Genomic DNA, 19,063 nt, shown 5'->3' with positions numbered 1-19,063 from the left:
AAAGCTATTACGGTATAGGTCCTCGTTGTTTTAATTTACATTTCCCTATGTACTAATGAGACTGAGGAACTTCTTATATGTTTATTGGCCATTTATATACCCTCTTTTAAAAAACTATTGCTTATATTCTTTAACCATTTTAAAATTGGATTATTTGTCTCTTATTGATTTACAAGCATTCTTTATATTCTTTTTACTAATCCTTTGTTTGCTACCTATGTTGCAAAGTATTTTCTCACTGAGTTGCTAATATTTTAACATTGTTTATGGTGTCTTTTGGTGTAGAGAAATCTTTATTTTGAGGTAGAGAAATGTATCATTTTTTCCCTCCATACTTTGTATTTTGGGGGTCTGAAAATTGCTTTTAGCACCTAGCAATAAGTAACTCATCCTTCACCTAGGGTCCTAATGATAATTTCTACATTTTCTCCTCATAATTTTAAAGTTCTATGCTTTACATTTAGGTCTTAAATCCATCTGGAAATATGGGAAGGTTGGGGGGCTTAAGTGGGTGTATCTGATGGGAGATGGTGATTTTAGTCTCTTTCATATGTCCATTTATGGAATAATCTGTCTTCTCCCCACTGATTTGAAACCCCGCCCCTACCTTCTTCCATATACCGTATACCATATACCATAAGCCCTACTGTAGCCCAACTAACGTGAGCTCGTTCCTTGGTGAGTTAGAGAAATTGCACCAAGTGGAGTTGTTGCACAAAAGGAACTTGATTTGAAGCAAGTAAGGAGATCACGGGGAATAATCTCCAAAGCCATGACTCCTCAAGCAAGGGTGAATGGGTTCCTTTTATTTAGGGCTAGGATGAATATTTAGGAAGGGGAGCCTTATCATCATATGTAGAGGTGGGCTTAAGGTCGCACATGTGCCGTAAGGAAACATGCCTATTCATAGGCTGTGTGTCATGTAAATGAGGCTTGTGCTGCATCTTGGGCGGAGATTTCAGTATTATAATGAGGTAGTAACTGCCGATCACTCCATGGGTTCCTCCATAGCCCATCTGAGCAGGCACGAGTCAGGGGTGAGTCTCCAACTGGTCGGAAGGGCCTGGGCCACTGAAGCTCTTCACCTGGGCAGTCGTTATTGCTTGAGGGGTAGTTTTGGTTTCCATCCGGGCATGCTACACCCGTTGAAAGAAGAGCTCTTCTTGAAAGAAGAGCTTAAAGAAAAATGAGGGACAAAGGTTGGGGGAGAGTCAAAAGAACTTAAGAACTACTAATAGTAGTAAGGCTTAAGAGCTACTAATAGCCTATTGTTGACCAGAAGGCTGACCAATAACATAAACAGTTGGCTAACCCATATCTTGTATGTTATATGTATCATATACTGTATTCTTACAATAAAGTAAGCTAAGAAAAGAAAATGTTATCAAGAAAACCTAAGAAAGAGAAAGTACATTGACAGTACAGTGCTGTACTGTATTTATTGAAAAAAGATCCGCATATCAATGGACCCATGTAGTTCAAACCTGTACTGTTCCAGGGTCACCAGGACATAAAGCAGAGCACAGCCGAGTATCATAATGCCACTAGGGAAGTTGACCAAGGATGCTGAGAGCGTGACTGCGTGCCCCCAGGCAGCCTCATTGAGCCAAACTGGAGCCAAGGAGCAGGAGAATGAGGAGCAAGGGAGAAGCCCCAGGTCAAAGGCCTTGAGGTGGGAGGGGTGGTGGCCTTGAGGATCCCACAGAAGCCAGCACGGACATGAGGGGCCAGATCATCAGGGGACCGTGGGCCACAGTATGAAGGTCGGATTTTATCGTCCTTGCGATGAGAAGCCAGGGAAAGGTGAGGGAAGGGAAGAACTATGTGCTTATTGGAACAGGTTCTTAACAGTAACAAATTTGGAAGTGGGTATCTTCTAGAAATGTCATTTACTGTGTGTTTTAAAAAAATGTAAATATTTTACTGTTTCTCCTGTTGCTACCCTCTCCTTTGGTTTCAATCTCAGTCTTTTGTAGGATAGTAATTCCAGGTTAACAGGAGATTACTGTATTGTCTTTCTTGAAGTCCACTGGTAAATAAGCCTTGTTCTCTTCATTTTGACAGCCGGGTAGCAGCTTTGCCGTGTTCTTTAGCTGACGGGGGGAAAGAAAAGAGTGAAAAGAAAGATTTCATTTTCCTTCCTCTTGGCCAGGAAATACACTCGGGCTTTCATGTGACAAAGGTGAAATCTGTGCTAAAAGTCAGTGGGACCGTCATCAGCTTTGGGGCACGCAGTCTCCGGCCTCAGGCTGTAAATAGACAAGCACCGTGGTTTTCAGCTTTGGATCTCCTGCTTCAGTACCGAGACTATCAATCAGTGTGAACCAATTACCAAGGGCTGGGACTTATTTTATTGAGCTTATCAAAACCTTGGCCAGGCTCCACAACAACTGGTAATAAAAATATTCAGTTACTGTAGATGGGATTAAGTGTAATGTTTTGTTATGGATCAGAAACTGATTTTGAAACAGGAAGCAAAGGGTAAGGACAAGCTCTGGGTGGAAACGTACCAACAATGGAATCCTCATTACCTGTCACTGGGAGTGGTCTTTTCAAAACCCCTTTTGCAAACCATAAAAAGTACCTAGCAAATCTTCAAGATTGCAAAGGGCAGTGTTAAGAACTCTGGACTCAGACTGGTTCTTGGGCACTTTAATCTCTAAGCCTCATTTTTCTGATCTGTAAAGTGAAAATAATTGTACCTTTTCATTGGGTAATGGGGATAAATAAGGTAATACACTATACACACACACACACACACACACACACACATATATTTTGAGGTAACGCATTTTAGATTTGTGCCTGGGGTTCCTCTGGTAAACTGTTAGTCTTATTTTTTTTTTTAAGATTTTATTTATTTATTTGACAGAGAGAGACACAGGGAGAGCAGGAACACGAGCAGGGGGAGTGGGAGAGGGAGAAGCAGGCTTCCCACAGAGCAGGGAGCCCGATGCGGGGCTCGATCCCAGGACCCCGGGATCATGACCTAAGCCGAAGGCAGACGCTTAACGACTGAGCCACCCAGGCGCCCCGCGGTTAGTCTTATTTCTGAGAGGAAAAGACCAGCCTGGTGGGAACAAACTACAGAAAATCTCAATGGGACTGTGTGTTAATGGATGCCTGGGTGGCTCAGTTGGTTAAGTGCCTGCCTTTGGCTCAGGTCAAGATCCCAGGGTCCTGGAATCGAACCCTGCATCGGAATCCCTGCTCAGCTGGGGGTCTGCTTCTCCCTCTCCCTCTACCTCTCCCCACTGCTCATTCTCTCTCTCTCTCTAATAAATAAATAAAATCTTAAAAAAAAAAAAAAAGAACCGTGTGTTAAGCCTGGAGAATATATGGAATGCATGTTCTAAAACATAGTGACCATCCTTACATAAACTCCAGGCTTCTTCCAGCAACATGTATCTCACTCGTTGGTATCACCTTCACCCAGTGGACTGAAATTGAGACCAGCGCTCATCCGCAGGGGCTCAGGTCCTCCTCCCCACCCTCACATCCACCCATACACTCCTCTGATCTTGTCTCTAAATATTGATCACTTTTTCTCTCTGCTTTCCAGCCCTTGGTTTAGACCAGGGGTTGGCAAACTTTTTCTGAAAAGTGTGAACTAGTAAATATTTTTTGCTGTGCCAACCATGCAATCTCTGCTACAACTACTCAACCCCATGATCCGAGCACAAAAGCAGCCATAGATAATTATGGGAAACAATAGGTGTGACTGTGTTCTAAAAGAACTTTATTTACAAAAACAGGTGGAGGGTCAGATTTCACTCAGAGGAGGTAGTTAGCTGGCCCCTGATTTAGACCGCCAGGATCTCTTGGAGCTTAGGGTGTGTGGCCCCTGGGCCTCCCTGCAGGTCTGATCTAATCCTGTCATTCTCCATCTGAAATCTTTCAATGGTTTCCTTTTTTTTTCTTTCTTTCCTTCTTCCTTCCTTTCCTTCCTTCCTTCCTTCTTTCTTTCTTTCTTTCTTTTTTTTTTTGCAAAGGGTGGTCTTGGACCCTATCATTAAAATCACTTGAGCTGCTTTTTAGAATGCAGAATTCTAGGCTCCTCTCCAGAACCACTAAAAGAGCATCTCAGAAGGACAGGCTGGGGGAGCTGGATATGAATGAATACCCCATGGAATTCTAATGCAGGAGTTCTCAAAGTGAGCCCATAGACCTCTGAGTGTACCTCATGTGCTTTCAGGAGGTCTGTGATGCAGGGAAAAAATCATAAAGTGTGTTGAGCACGGGAGACAAGTCTTATGGAGAAGGTGACAGCTGAGTAAAGGCCTGAGGGAGGAAGCATATCTCTGCAAGGAATGTTCCAGGCAGAGAGAAAGCTCCCAGGCTGGCATGAATGGTGAGAAGTCCAGTGTGGTTGGCGTGTGTGTTGGGGAGGAAGGGAGAGGGAGCAATGAGAAAGGAGGAGACAGGGCCGCAGAGGAAAGGGGCCAGAACAGATGGAGTAGGGCCTTGGAGGCCATTGAGAGACTTGGCTTTCCTCTCAGAACCAAATGGGAGCTGTTGGAGAGTTTCAGGTCAAATTATGCAAGCTATTCTAGGAATTCTAGCCATCTCTTCCTCCTTCCTCACACTCAGTCTGAGCATTTATCTCTCTCCCTCTGTGGGCTGCAAGTCCCTTGAGGATCTAGGCTCTCTGTCTTACCTGCTTTTCTCCGTAGTGCCGGCCATGCCCAGGATCTTGTGGGGTCCTCCACAAGCAGTGATGAATGTCAAAATGCCTTTGTTTTCCTCCGTGGCTGGCTTCTGATTTTAGTCTGGTAAGAACCTTTTGAGAAAAAACAGCCTTTTTCAAATAAACATGAAAAAAATATTCATTTTTCTATGTGAAGCTTAATAAATGACCTATTATCTTAAAAAAAAAAAAACTCCACCATCAAAAACACTTCACCAGAGAACGAGAAATCAACATGCTTTTCCTTTGTGATCATAAATAAATCTGAATTAAAAAATTAGTGTTTTCCGGATGCAATTCTGTGGCATTAAGAAAAGCAAATCCCTCTTTTCTGTAGTGGGCCATTAGGGAGTTTCCCAATTCTCTTTTCCGCTCTTCTCAGAATGTGGCTGGTCTCCTGTGTTGACGCGTCCCCTCCACCTCCCTGGGAGGATCTTTCTGGGCAGCGTTTTCCTCAGCACCATCTGAGGAAGAATTAGGCAGTCTGTACTGACCACACGAGCGCCCCCCCCTCGGCCTGACACCCCACCACGGCTGGACCCCAGGTGCCACGCTGCGTGGCTGCCACTCTTCATTCTGGCCCAGTATTTTCTTCCCCTCGGAGTGGACAGCCAGTCCTGACCCCCGGGGACTGAAAACCTAGGGAGACAAAACACACGTGCCACCAGGAACCGGCCTTCCCCATCCCCTTCACTTTCAAGAAGGGGGAAGGAGGAAAGGAAAGGTACCCACACTGTTTTCCAAAGCCTGAAGCCTAATGAACTCTAGTGGAGGGGATTTTAAGGAAGAAGAACATCTCAGCTCAAAGAAATCATAGTATCCTATATGGATGCAAGGATACAAAGAGCGCCTTCCCTCTGGACTGAAGGTCTGCGATGTGCTGTGCCGCCCCATGGCTGGAGCTGGCAGGGTCGGTCCAGGGGCCAGCGCCGTGCCTGTCATGTGGAAGGAGTGCTCTGTTAGTACTTATTAAACGGAGGAGGGTGAGCTGTTACATAATTTGAAATACTAACCTATGTGCTTCCCAATATTTCCTCTATCCCATAACCCTCGCTCCACCTCGAGGAAGCAGCCACGGGGAGGCGGTCACTGCCCCAGGGAATGAATGATCGGAATACCAGGGTTTTTGAGGGAACTCAGAGCAGAAACCACTGATTTGGGCAAATTCCTTATGAATTAGATTTCCTGAGTCAGTGGAGCCTGCGTGGGGAGAGCACCCCCTCCGTCGTTCCTGGAAGTCGTGCCCCAGACAGAGAGCCGGCTGCCAGAGCCGCAGGTGCGTTTGAGGAATCTGAGAGATGGGACCGGGAGGTGGGTACCAAGACCCCAGAGGACATGGCTGGGATGGCCTCACCTGGGAGCTGAAGATGGTCTCCATGAGCCTTAGGGCAGCATGGAAGGGGGGACAGCCTGCCTCTGTGGGCCCAGCAGCTGAACATCCCTCGGGCCATAGGGGACACCCAGAGAGCCAGCAACCACTCCAGCAGATGCCTCTCTACTGCTTGGAGCAGAACAGGGCCGGGCACAGAGCAAGCACCCCGTAGCTACTGAATTAACGTAGAGGTACTCAGGGAACACATCTAGTTTTCCACTCTTCCCTTGACTAAATTGTAACCCATTTTGTGTCTGTTACTTGTTTATAAAGCAGAGACATTCTTTTTCTTTTTTAAATTTTATTTATTTATTTGAGAGCTAGAAAGAGAGCATGAGCAGGGAGAGGGGCAGGAGAAGCAGGCTCCCCGCTGAGCAGGGAGACCCATGCAGGACTCAATCCCAGGACCCTGGGACCACGACCCAAGCCTAAGGCAGACGCTTAACCAACTGAGCCACCCAGGCGTCCTAAAGCAGAGACATTCTGACACCTCACTAGAAACAGGGAAAAGTAGCACCCATGTACCCTGCAAGACATTGTAAGGATGGTGCTGACAACTAAGACATGCTTCCTGAGCCCAAATATGTACCAGTTGGGAGAACAAGGCTCAGGGAGTAAAAGGAGAAAAATAAGTATGAAAAATAAGCATACAAGAGCCAGATGAGGCTGACCATCATTGCCAGAAGAATCGAGTGAAGGGAGAGATTAGGCAGGAGGAGGATATTGAAATATGAGTAGGATTGACATGAGAGGGGCAGGGGAGAGTAGGGAAGTTATGGTTGGAGAGAGGAACTGAATGAGCAAAGAAGGTGAAGCAGGAATGAGCACGGTGTGCTCCATTACAACAGACTGTCAATCAGAAAGGCTGGAGAGGAGAGTTGATGTCAAGATCTAGTCATGTGACTAGAGAGAGGGGCCAGCCAACTGTGACAGTTCTCAATGCCAAGCTAAGGAGTCTGGACTTGGCATGGAAGCAGAACCCATGACCTATTTTGCAGGACCCAAGGCAAAATGAAAATTCGGGGTTCCTTGCTCCAACATTAAGAGTCTCAACACAGGATGGCAGAGCATTCAACCACGCACAGGGCAGGGCCTGACTGGTACCCCCATGACCCCCACGCTGCACGTGAGCGTTGAGCATGCATTGCAAGACTTTGAGAGGAATATGCTGGATTAGTGTGGCGCGTTAGAAAGACGAGCTGTCGGTACCTTCTAGGTGGGTGGGGACAGGAAGTGGCAGAGGGATACCTATTAGGAAATCGTTGGACTTGTCCCAGTGTGGTAAGAAGCGTACAGAGAAGGTCGATGGTTGGAGGAATGAGACGAAGGGTCACGTGTGGTGTGTTAGCAGGGGTCACTGTCTCTAGGGGCCGAGTGGCTTGCACCACCTTGACGCCACGGCTTGCACTGGGTACTAGAGAAGGCTGGAATCACGGAGAGAAAGAGGAAGCATGGGAAAGGAGCTGGTTTGGGGGGGTAGGTTGGTGAAGGGTAAGCAGGCTCAGTCGTGCTGAATAGGGTGTAGGGCAGGGCCTCCAAGAAGAAATGTCCAGCTGCCCGTTGAAGATGAGGAAGAAAGTTCCAGTTTGGCAATGTAGATCCGAAAGAAGTGAGAAGTGTTGGGTAGCTGTTGAGGTCGTGGGGCCACATATGCAATTTCTTACGAATCAAGTGGATAGATAAGCAGGGTGCTAAAAACCAGGGTACTTAAAACAGTATTTTCTACCTCCACTTAAAGGACTTGGGCAATCAGCCGTGATGTTGGAGCCAGCAGCCTGGTGGAAGGCTTTCTCAGTTGCTATTTCCATAAGGTGGCTGTGCAGAATAACAAATCTATTTTGATCTTTCAGCGCTAAAACATGGTAAAAAAAAAAAAAATGCCGAAATACTGGTAAAAACTGATCAGCATTAACTGTCAAAGGGCTCTTGGGGCAGGTTCCCCAACCCTGTCCCCCCACCCCACATTTTAATGATCCATTTATTTTTCAGGCAATTCTTTCAGGAATTTGAAAGTTTAAGCAGGGGTTACATAGAGAACTAACAGGAAATGTCTCATCTTTCCAAGTTTATTGTTGAGAGTGGCCAGATGTCATTTGTTTGTGAGTGGGAAATGGGAAGTTAGATCACAGAACGTGAAATTTAAAACTCCATGCTAAAAAAAAGGGTGGGGGGAGAGCGGAGAGGAGAAACACACACAGGGAAGCCACTTTGCCTCCTGTGACTTATGTTAACAGTGTAGTGCAGCAATGCTCACGAGCAAGACGCTAATATGAGAACATGTTTTACTGTCTGCAGGCATCACTCCCTTCGAGGTCTGTGTGCAAACAGCTGGTCTCCGCCTGGCCGGGCCAGGGTGTTTAGGAGCTCTCTGCGGATCTGCTGTAATTATAAACCCCATGAAGGGCCAGGAATGGAGGCCAACGTTCTTATTGGTCATCATGCCCCAGAAAAAAGAATGAGAAAGGAACTTAAAAAGGAGTCCTTCGCTTTAGCGCTTACAAAAGCAATTATACTGATTTTTTTAAAATTATATTTTCAGCCTCTCTGGTTTAAACTCTGGGTCAAACACTTCCAGACTGCTCAGGCTGGCTGGCTCAGATCTGGCCCCTTCATCTGTAATTGCTCACTGCCTCTCCCGGAAATACCCTCTTCGTCCTTTGCTGTTGCTACAGTGGGCTTTGGCAGGCTCCCTCCCGGCCAGGTGTTTTCCCGTATGGTTGCCACGGCAGCAACGTTCAACAGAGGGTCTGAGGGGCTCGGAATTGACAAGCCAGAGGTGGGGCCTGAGTTCCTGTCTCCAGTCCACGATTTGCTGATCCATCTGTCTTCCTCAGAGAGAAAGCACATAGTACGGGATTGTGCTTCCTTGGAAGATGACAGGCACCAGGCCAGACTCACAGACGTAAATTTGGAATTGGTTATTGGATCACTGGGCCAAACATGGGAAACATAGCTGAAGGGGAAGATACAGAGCAAAGGGATCAAGGCTCAGAACTTCTTGGCCAGTTTTGCAAAAGGAAAAGAAAGCTCGAATCTATTGCTGGGCTTTCAAGGGCAACAGCAAAGATTCTGTTCAACCCTACCCCTCTCTGCCACTCAAATTATTTAACAGTTTTTCTTCCTTGGGCCCTGCCTAAGATCCTGACATCCCCAAGTTAGTCTTTTCCTGGGGTTAAATCATTAAGGCCTCATTTATGCAAATACTGAACTGAAGAAGTGAGCCCATTGGCCAGGCTCCTTGGCCATCGTGACTATGTAGGCTTTTACCGTCACAGTGTCCAAGGGGTGGGAAACACAAGAGATAAGTTTTGTTTTGTTTTTTATTATTGTGGTAAAATAGAGATATACCAAAATTTTACCAATTTATTCACAGCATTATGCACCATCACCACTACCCATTTCCAGAACTTTTCATCACCCCAAACAGAAACTCTGCACCCATTAAATAATTACTCTCCATTCCCCACCCCCACTCCCAACCCCCGGTAAACCCTAGTCTACTTGATGGCTCTGTGTATTTGCCTATTCTAGGTATCAACAGATCAGTTTTTAAAAATAACGTTGTCGGGGCGCCTGGCTGGCTCAGTGAGTACAGCATGCAACTCTTGATCTTGGGGGCTCTGAGTTCGAGCCCCATGTTGGACGTGGAGCCTACTTAATTAAAACAACAACAACAAAAACCTTTGTTGTTTTTGTGAAAATAATACATGTTTTTTAATACATGCTCAAGGAACACATAAAAGTACAAAGGCAGAAAAGCGAAGGAAAATGACATCATAACATACCACTGTCGACATTCGCGGAACGTCATCCCAGACACCTCTGTATGCATATAGACCTATAGAACCATAGGAAGAAAAACGCACAGTCAGATAAGCTTTATAAAAGTGAGATTATTCAATGCATGGGTGTTTTAAGTTAAGAACTCAATTTTTCTTGAATTGAATAGAAGAAAAACTAATTGAAGTCATTACCAAATTTTAGGTAAGTGATTTTTTACAGCAAAAATATTAGCTCTGAAAAATTCCTCTTTTTTAGTGAGAACGATGAAGTTGTTGGGCTCTTTATGATTTCCTGGTCAGGTTCCTCAACTTTGGCTGCAGCAGGTGAAACCCTCTGATGAGTGGTACTGAAGTGAGTGCTTCCTCTGTCCCCTGCTTCCTTCTCCCCAGCTCGAAATCCCAACTGTTGGTGGTGGATTATTACTCTTACCTCGTTAGGGTGATGACATTTGCATTCAGAACAGGCAAGGTGTGGTGGGTGAGGTGAAGGGAAAGCAAGGGGACCCAGGAGGCCTGAGGGCGTGACGTGAGTGGTGGCTTAGCACTGGGGCCACATGCTCGGAGCTCTCTTTATCAGGGCAGAATAATGGTACTGATGAGGACAGGTGACCTTTTTGAGGTCTTCCTATGGGCCAAGCATTATGCCAATCAAATACCTTCCATGTATTAAGTTCCTCAGTCCTAACATGCAACCTATGATCAATGCTAGTGGCTTGATACTTTTATTATTATTTTTGCTGTATGGATAAGGAGCTGAGGTTCACGGAAGGAACTTGCCCAAGGTCACAAATCTGTATGACGTGGAGCCCGGGCAGTCTGACTGCAGAGCTCTTACGCTCTGTGTTCTCTCCACATTGGATCTACACCTTCAGCAAGGGGGCTCTTTCTAATCAGGGCCCCTGAGGGTGAGATAGATGGTAGAGGGAGCCGTCAACCCTTCATGTCAACATGGCGCATTCTCATGACTGATCTTGTTAGCTCTCCGTAATGTTTCCATTTTTTTTTTTAAGATTTTATTTATTTATTTGACAGAGAGACACAGCAAGAGAGGGAACACAAGCAGGGGGAGTGCTAGAGGGAGAAGCAGACTCCCTGCCGAGCAGGGAGCCCCATGTGGGGCTCAATCCCAGGACCTGGGACCATGACCTGAGCCCAAGGCAGACGCTTAACGACTAAGCCACCCAGGCGCCCCATGATGTTTCCATTTGACAGATGAGGGAGAGGGGCACAGCCCAGGAGTCCGTTCTGGGGCTTGGACTCCAGTACTAGCCTTTTTCTGTTCTGCCCTCCTCCTCACCCAGTGATTTCTGATCTGGACGGTAGTATTTGCCAATTTTAATGGAGGGGGCGGTTCCTTCAAAAACAAAAGAACTTTTGAACTAACATCTTCTGTTAGATGCCATATAAAGACAATTCAAGGGCCTTGTATTGGTTTCCTGAAGCTGCTGGGAACAAATTCCCACAAACTGGGTGGTTTAAAACAATAAAAATGTATCTTGTCTCAGTTCTGGAGGCCAGAAATCCCAAATCAAGGTATGGGCAGGCTGCACTCCATGAAGGCTAGAGGGAAGCATACTTGTTTGCATCCTGCAGCCTTCTGGTGGCCACTCATAATCCTTGCTGTTCCTGGCACATAGATGCACCACTGTAACCTCTGCCTCCGTCTTCATGTGGCCCGCTCCTGTCTTATAAAGACACTTGTCATTGGATTCAGGGCCCATCCTAATCCAGGATGACCTCATTTCAAGATCCTTAATTTAATTACATCTGCAAAGACTCTTTTTCCAAATAAGCTTACATTCACAGGTTCCAGGCAGCCGCATCTTTGGGGTAGGTATTCAACCCACAGGCTTCATGGTGAATGACGGATTCTGGAAGCAGTACTCCCCCAGTTGGTGCTTTTGAGCCCATCAGTGACAGCGGACAGAATAGTCACTTGCTGGTTAAACTTCAGGCTTGTCTTGAATAGGGAGCTCCTGGGGGTACCATGTGTTGGAGCTGGCCGGAGGATAGCCACACCCACAACTGTAAATGTCTCTACATTTCACTATTAGATAAAAATTTCTCTTTGTGGGGCTAGAAATGCACAGCCTCACGTAGTTTCTGATTAGGAAAAAAAAAAAGCAGCAAAGCTCAAAACCCACGAGGCTGTGTCACAAGTCTATATACATAATGCTTTCCTGTCTTGATCACACAAACACCCACAAAGGAGTTTAGTTCCATATTTTGAACTGTCCCTAAGTTTATAGGACATATTATGAGGTTGGAACATCTGATAAATTATTTTTGGAAAGTAAACTGAGGTCTGGTCCAGAGGGTACATTTAAACCTTTATCCCTTTGAGTTCACTGAGGACGGGGTGGTCTAAGGCTTGAGGGCTGCACTTCTCAGGAAGCTGGTGCCATTGGATAGATTCTGGCTTTACTCTGCCTAAGAGACCCTTGCTCTGCCATCCTAATCCCTACAGTTCTCCTTTTCTTCTCTTTCCAGTCCTTCTCATACCAAATTTAAAGGGGCTTAAAATGGATTCTTTTTTTGATACCAAAGATCTTCCCTGCAAGGATTCTTCCTTCTTCATCATCCTGTCTACCCAGAGCTCATCCCCTCCTTGAATCCTTCTCTACTCATCTTAAACCTCAAAATTCAAGCCTTCCTCTGAAATCCCAAGGGCTTTATTGCCATACTACTTACCAGCACTTGCACACACCTCATTGCTGATGCTGGAAGAAGACAGATGATACAGTGTCTTGCCTTCCTGTATCTCTCATCTGTGTCCAGGACCAGCATGACCGGATATCAGGTCAGTGCTGCTTGAATGACACTGGAAGCCCCTGGTATTCCTGAAATCCCCCAAATCAGCAGGAAGATACTTAGTTTCTCAGAATAAAACAGCTTCATAAGTTTAATTCATTTTGTTTGATTTTATTTTTTAAAATTAATTTATTTTCTTAATTCCAGCATAATTAACATATAGTATCATGTTAGTTTCAGGCATACAATATACTGATTCAACATTCTATACATTACTCAGTGCTCATCACAGTAAGTACTCTTAATCCCCTTCACCTGTTTCACCCATCCCCACACCAGCCTCCCTTCTGGAAATCACCAGTTTGTTCTCTTTATTTAAGACTCTGGTTCTCTGTTTTTCTCTTTTTTCTTTTCTGTGTTCATTTGTTTTGTTTCTTAAATTCCATATATGAGTGAAATCATATGGTATTTTTCTTTCTCTGACTGACTTATTTCACTTAGCATTATACCCTCTAGATCCATCCATGTTGTTGCAAATGGCAAGATTTCGTTCTCTTTTATGACTGAGTAATATTCTTGTGTGTGTGTGTGTGTCACATCTTCTTTATCCGTTCATCAACTGATGGACACTTGGGTTAATTCTAAATAATGCTGCAATAAATGTAGGGGTGCATACATCTTTTAGAATTAGTGTTTTAGTGTTCTTTGGGTAAATACCCAGTAGTGCAATTACTGGATCATATGGTAATACTATTTTTAATTTTTTGAGGAATCTCTAATGTTTTCCACAGTGGCTGCACCAGTTTGTGTTCCCACCAATAGTGCACGAGGGTTCCTTTTTCTCCACATCCTCACCAACACTTGTCATTTCTTTTGTTTTTGATTTTAGCCATTCTGACAGGTGCGAGGTGATATCTCATTGTGGTTTTGATTTGCGTTTCCCTGATGGTGAGTGATGTTGAGCATCTTTTCATGTGTCTGTTGGCCATCTGTATGTTTTCTTTGGAGAAATGTCTGTTAATGTCTCCTGCCCATTTTTAATTGGATTATTTGTTTTGGGGGTGTTGAGTTGTATAAGTTCTTTATATATTTTGGACCCTAACCCCTTATCAGATATGTCTTCACCCATTCAGTGGGTTGCCTTTTCGTTTTGTTGATTGTTTCCTTTGCTGTGAAGAAGTTTTTTATTTTGATGTACTCCCAATTGCTTATTTTTGCTTTTGTTTCTCTCGCTTTGGGAGACATATCTAGAAAAATGTTGCTATGGCTGATGTCAAAGACATTACTGCTTGTGCTCTCTTCTAGGATTTTTATGGTTTCAGATCTCACATTTAGGTCTAAGTTTAATTCATTTTGTAATAGTTGTCTTCCTTTGATTTTTATTTATCCTAGTTGTAGAAATCCCAGCTTTGCTCTTTTGAGTAGCCTACTGTTAGTTTTATTATTTAGACCTCATTCTTTTTTGCAGGAAAAAGTGTAAAGCCTCACATCCTGGGGTTTGACACATTTTTATCTGTGACTAATGCTATAGTCAGAGAATCAGTATGATAGAGACTACCAGTCATGCATTGCTCGTACACGGCTCCCTTCTGCTAGGAAGTGAAGCAGAATTCTCGAACAACCAGGGTGCTGAGCACACTGCCCATCCAGCCTTACTCATTGAGTGCATGACCCTTTTTCAGTGGTCCCTGCTAATAGCTCACACTGGACCAACCCAAGTCAGGCATGGTTCACTGGTTTTTACAAAGATTTTTTTAATAATTGAGGTAGAATTGATATGTAACATTAGTTTCAGATGTACAACATAATGTTTCAAACAATGTATATATTGCAAAATGATCACTACAGTAAGTCCAGTTAACATCCATCAGCACACATAGCTACAAAAATTTTTTTCTTATCATGAAAACTTTTTAGAAAATTTATTTATTTGAGAGAGAGAGAGAATGAGCAGGAGGAGGGGCAGAGGGAGAGAATGAGGGGAAGCAGACTCCCCCGCTGAGCAGGGAGCCCGATGCTGGGCTCCACCCCGAGCCCTGAGATCATGACTTGAGTGAAACCAAGAGTCGGAGGCTTAACTGACTGAGCCACCTAAGCACCTCTCTTATGATGAAAACTTTTAAGATTTACTTTCTTAGCAACTTTCAAATATACAGTACAGTATTATTAACTATAGTCACCATGCTGTATATTATATCCCAGGATTTATTTGTTTTCTAAATAGAGGCTTGTACCTTTTGACCACCTTCACCCATTTTGCCCACCCTCTACCTCCCACAGATTGGCAACCACCAATCTGTTCTCCACAGCTATGAGTTCAGGGAGTTTTGTTTGTTTGCTTTTAGATGCCACATATTAGTGAAATCATATGGTATTTGTCTTTCTCTTTCTGACTTATTTCATTTACCATAATGCCCTCAAGTCCATCTATGTTGTCACACATGATAAGATTTCCTTCTTTTTATGGCTGAATAATAGTCCATTAAATATATGTGTAATATATCTTCCATAATATATACATATATATATGTTATATATGTATACACACAAACACATACACATACATACATACACACCCATATATCTGACATTTTTTATCCATTCATCTGTCAGTGGACACTTAGGTTATTTCCATGTCTTGGCTATTGTAAATAATGCTGCAATGAACATGGGGGTACAGATATCATTTTGAGTTAGTGTTTTTATTTCCTTTAGATAAATACCCAGAAGTAGAATACGAACCTCCATACTGTTTTCCATAGTGGCTGCACCCACTTTTTGCTTTCCTACCAATCGTGCATGCACAAGGGTTCCTTTTTCTCCACATCCTCTCCAACACTTCTAATTTCTTATCATTTTGGTAATAGCCATTCTAGCAGGTGTGAGGTGATATCTCATTGTGGTTTTGATTTGCATTTCCTGATGATTAGTGATGGTGAACACCTTTCCGTGTACTTATTGGCCATCTATATGTCTTCTTTGGAAAAATGAATTTTCAGATCCTCTGCCATTTTAACCGGGTTATTTATTTATTTGCTATTGAGTTGTATGAGATTTTCATATATTTCGGGTCTTAACCCCTTATCAGATATTTGATTTTCAAATATTTTCTCTGATTCAGTAGGCTGCCTTTTCATTTTGCAGATTGTTTCCTTTGCTGTGCAGAAGGTTTTTAGTTTGATGTAGTCCCACTTGTTTGCTTTTGCTTTTGTTGCTTTTGCTTTTTGTGTCAAATCCAAAAAATCATCATCACCAAGACTGGATGTCAAGGAGCTTACCATCTGTGTTGCTTTTACATGGATTTAATCCTCTCAACAAGCCCATATAGTGAGTGAGCATTTTAAAATGAGAAAACTGGGGCCCTGAGAAGTGAAGTGAGCTGCCCGAAGTCACATAGTTGGCTCTGGATGCCTGGCCTCAGAGTCTGTGCATCTGAGCACTCTTGGCACCAGTGCTTGGCCCCTGACTACTGTGTCATGGGTCCAGGGAGGCGGGGAGGGTCATAGCTACAAGCTATGAGTTAACATGTCTACTACTTCCTGGAAGAAATAGTAGACATCTTAACAACATTCTTCTGGGACACTGTGATGTGGGGAGTAAATCACAACACATCTCACTTAGTATGATGAGAATCCTATGGGTTAGGTCCTACGCACTCTTTTTAAACCCCATTTTACTCATGAGGAAATTGCAGGTTCAACCGCCTGGATTTGCCCAAAGTCACCCAGTGGGTAGGTAGTGGAGTGAGATTTGAACCTAATCCTTCTCTCCCTAAGTTGAGTGTTCCTAGGAGCGCACTTTCCCATAAATGTTGGGACAGTGCCTCCTTGTTCTGCCTTGATTGTATTCACAAAGCTCACTTCTCCCAAAGCATCTTGTGCTCCGCTGCCCTCTTGTCTGAAATCCCCCAAGCAGCCCTGCCTCTGCTAGACCCTGACCCTGCAGGGCCTCCTCCTCCAGGCAGAGCTCACTACTGAGTCCCAGCACCTGGCCTGGATTAGGTGCTCCCAAACGGCATGTGGAAAGAATGGATGGATTTGTTCTGGGTAAGGAGTTTTTCCCAGAAAATTCCAGTTAAAATGCAAATGTGTTGCCTGGAATTTGTTTATTGCTTCTCTCCCAGGGAGCGAGGTTTTGAGGAATGACTTGATAGGACTAACGAATAAAGGGAGGGGAAGCCCTTGAGTTTAGGGAAATGCCCAGGGAAGAGGGGTGGACGCCAGGGAATTAGGAGCAAGATGAGGGACCTTGAACACTGTGGAAGAAAGATGAGGAAGCAATCCTAGTCCCAGGGGGTGGAATAGGCTCCGCCCTCTTCAGTTGTGCCCCGGGCTGGCTGATTCTCCGCACACAGTGGGTCTGACCGCCTCCGTAGACAATGGGAGAGCCTCACAGGCAGTGTCTAAGGACCGATTTCTCCCAGTTCTGGAAAAGGGCCCAAAGTTCAGGTTTCCCCGAGGGGGTCCTAGAAACAATCACGTTAGGGTTAGAGGAGCTGGGTTCAAATCTTGTCTCCACAACCTATCCACTGGGCGGCCTTGGGCAAATCCAGTCACTCGAATTGACTACCCACCAGTACTGTCCTATTAGGTCAAATCTTGGCTGGATCCTGAAAGGAGAGGGAGCGCCATTGGACCCATCTCTCACCACCCCCACCCTGCCCCAAGTTCATCAAGCAGCCCTGACCCACCCCCTCCAGCAGGCAAATTTTCTCCCAGACCTTTCTCTATGCACTGACGGACATAATTATATATAATACATGAAAATTGGATCACACTCTGCATATAGTTCTGTGGCTTATCTTCTCCATTTACACAATTGGGCGTCTTTCTCTGTCCATTCACATAGATCTGCTATCATCTTTTGGAAAGAGTTTCGTTGTATTTCATCATAGGGCATACCAGACATACCACAATACACTAAGCCAGTCTCCCACTCACGAACAATGTAGTTGCCTCCAACTTCTAGCTGTTGCCAACGCTACAACGAACATCTCCCCACCAGAGCAGTCTTGTTTTTAAAAGAGATTCCACCAACCCCTGTGCTTTCTGACCGTGGCTTTTACTCAGGAAGGTGCAAAACGGGAGTGCGTTTCTCCTGGGCTGGGGGCACTCAGCATTCTACCCCCAGTGTCAGGCTGCCCGGCCAGCTGAGCCAGGCGGAGGATGAAGGGTTCCACCAGGGGTTCAGAGCCAAGGTCAGCAAGAGTGGCCAAGCGTGAGAATCCGGACCCCTCGGAGTCGCCGCCCCGGCCGGCCTCGCCCCTCTTATTCCGGGGAATGGAGGCACCTCTGCATCATTTTCTGTAATGCCGAAGGAAATCCCCAGATAAGACGGACACCCTCGTGCTTCACAGGAGGCACTCTCCCACTCCCACGGAGATAAACTCATGAATGCTTTCTTAATCACCACTCCTGATTCTCCAGGGCCCTGCAGGGCTGCCAAAACCTCTCTCAGCTCATTTCTGCTGCTCCCGCACAGACACAGCCCTTCCTAGAAAATCATCATTCCATTTACTGTTTATTCTTGGGGCGGAATATGGTTTCCCATAAACTCTCCTAGCACTAAAGGTGGTTTTTCAGTAAATCTCATGAAACGTCTACACAAAGAGGAAAAGACGTTCTTTATTTTATGTTTTCCATTTTATTTTCAATGTGTCAGAGTAAAGGAAACCATTGTTCTATTTTCAGATAGTGATAAAAGCCAGCAAGAGACAGTTCTGGCCAGGGAACTCGGGACAGTTGGACAATCATTAACTTTAACTCACTAAGAAGTCAGTGTCCTGGCTGGGGTATGAGGAGGACAGAACTGTTGGATCGTGACACATCGGAGTACACGAGTTTGTCATATTAGTCATTTGTGGTCTTGACTTTTGCCACCTCTGAGAACCAGTGCCATTAGCTCCTTATTATCTCTAATGACTTTTTAAAACATAACTTCATCCTAATTAATAGCTTAAATAATAGGCTTGGTGTGCTTGTATTTTTTCCAAAAGCATATTAAAATTTAAAAAATGTTGAATATTAGGGCGCCTGGGTGGCTCAGTCGTTAAGCGTCTGCCTTCGGCTCAGGTCATGATCCCAGGGTCCTGGGATCGAGCCCCACATCGGGCTCCCTGCTCGGCGGGAAGCCTGCTTCTCCCTCTCCCACTCCCCCTGCTTGTGTTCTCTCTCTCGCTGTGTCTCTCTCTGTCAAATAAATAAATAAATAAATAAAATCTTTTTAAAAAATTAATTAATTAAAAATGTTGAATATCACCTACAATGTTCTGGAGTCCAGAACAGTGGCACACTTTAATAAACATTGGACTTGATTGGACCCCAGATTTCTAGCCTCCTGCTGGGGAGTGTCTTCTAAGGCTAACAGAATACTGTTCAGACATGGAAGCATTACCATCTGTCTTCGCATTTTTGTGCATTTAATGTGCCATAGATCCAGACATTGGGGTTTGGGAAGGATGGAGAAATTACC

Source organism: Phoca vitulina, unplaced genomic scaffold (assembly GCF_004348235.1).
Source record: "Phoca vitulina isolate PV1807 unplaced genomic scaffold, GSC_HSeal_1.0 scaffold25, whole genome shotgun sequence".
Classification (NCBI taxonomy): domain Eukaryota; kingdom Metazoa; phylum Chordata; class Mammalia; order Carnivora; family Phocidae; genus Phoca; species Phoca vitulina.
The sequence above is the reverse complement of the archived record's forward strand: the minus strand, read 5'-3'. Positions refer to the sequence as shown.